The sequence below is a fragment of the Nicotiana attenuata genome, unplaced genomic scaffold, assembly GCF_001879085.1.
Source record: "Nicotiana attenuata strain UT unplaced genomic scaffold, NIATTr2, whole genome shotgun sequence".
Lineage (NCBI taxonomy): Eukaryota > Viridiplantae > Streptophyta > Magnoliopsida > Solanales > Solanaceae > Nicotiana > Nicotiana attenuata.
The window spans coordinates 20,589-22,384 of NW_017674596.1; positions in this window are offsets into that span (position 1 = coordinate 20,589).

The following is a 1,796-nucleotide window of genomic DNA, read 5'->3' on the forward strand; positions in this document are numbered from 1 at the left end:
TTATCTGATTCTATAACCGTATTATTATGAATGTCGGGATTTTCTGATTTATGAACCAGAAATCGATATGCTTTACTATTAGTTGCATATCCTATGAAAACACAATCAACGGTTTTCGGTCCTATTTTTACCCTTTTGGGTTTAGGAACTTGCACTTTTGCCAAACACCCCCACACTTTAAAATAATTCAAGTTGGGCTTCCTTCCTTTCCATTTTTCATATGGAATGGATTGTGTTTTGCTATGGGGTACTCGATTTAGTATTCGGCTAGCCGTAAGAATGGCTTCCCCCCACAAGTTCTGTGGCAAACCAGAACTTATCAATAATGCGTTCATCATCTCCTTTAATGAACGATTCTTTCTTTCTGCAATCCCATTGGATTGGGGCGTGTAAGGGGCCGTTGTTTGATGAATAATTCCATATTCTAAACATATTTGTTCAAAAGGAGATTCATATTCACCACCCCTATCACTTCTTATCATTTTGATTTTCTTATTAAGTTGCGTTTCAACTTCATTTTTGTATTGCTTGAATGCGTCTATTGCTTCATCTTTACTATTAAGTAAGTAAACATAGCAATATCGAGTACTATCGTCAATAAAAGTTATGAAATACTTTTTTCCACCGCGAGATGGTATTGACTTCATGTCACAAATATCTGTGTGAATTAAGTCTAAAGGATTTGAATTCCTTTCAACCGACTTATAAGGATGTTTAACATACTTTGATTCCACACATACTTGACATTTTGATTTGTCACATTCAAACTTGGGCAATACTTCCAAATTAATCATTTTCCGTAAGGTTTTATAATTGATATGACCCAAACGTATATGCCATAATTCATTTGACTCAAGTAAGTAAGACGAAGCTGAAATTTTATTATTATTTTCAACAACCATTACATTCAGCTTGAAAAGGCCCTCAGTGAGGTAACCTTTTCCTACAAACATTTCATTCTTACTTATTACAACCTTATCGGAAACAAAAACACATTTAAAACCATTCTTAACAAGAAGTCTAGTAGAGACTAAATTCTTCCTAATCTCGGGAACATGAAGGACGTTGTTCAAAGTCACCACTTTGCCGGAAGTCATTTTGAGAAATATCTTCCCACATCCTTCAATCTTCGCCTTTGAAGCATTTCCCATAGAAATCGTCTCATCGGGTCCAACAGGAGCATAAGAAGCAAAAGCTTCTCTAACAGCACAAACATGGCGAGTGGCTCCAGAATCAATCCACCACTCTTTAGGATTGCCCACCAAGTTGCATTCGGAAAGCATGGCACATAAATCATCAACATCATCACGCTTTTCAACCAGGTTTGCTTGACCCTTCTTCTTGTCTTTCTTTGGAGCACGACACTCCGTAGATTTGTGTCCAGTTTTTCCACAGTTGTAGCAGTTTCCACTGAACCGCTTCTTGCTTGGGTTGTATTTCGGTCCAGAAGCCTTCTTCCTCTTTTTATTCTCTTCAACAATATTTGCTCCCATTATTGTTGAGTTTCCACGGCCTCTCTTTTCAGCAGCTTTGTTGTCCTCTTCGATTCTCAACCGAACAATGAGATCTTCAAGGGACATCTCCTTGCGTTTGTGTTTCAAGTAGTTTTTGAAGTCCTTCCACAAAGGAGGCAACTTCTCAATCGTCACTGCTACTTGAAATGCTTCATTGATAACAAGACCTTCAAGGAAATTTCTATTAGTAAAAATACCAAGATTACTACTTTCAACATCAATATTAATTTGAGTTATACCTTCAGCAAGGAGATCGTGAATAATAACTTGCAATTCCTGGAC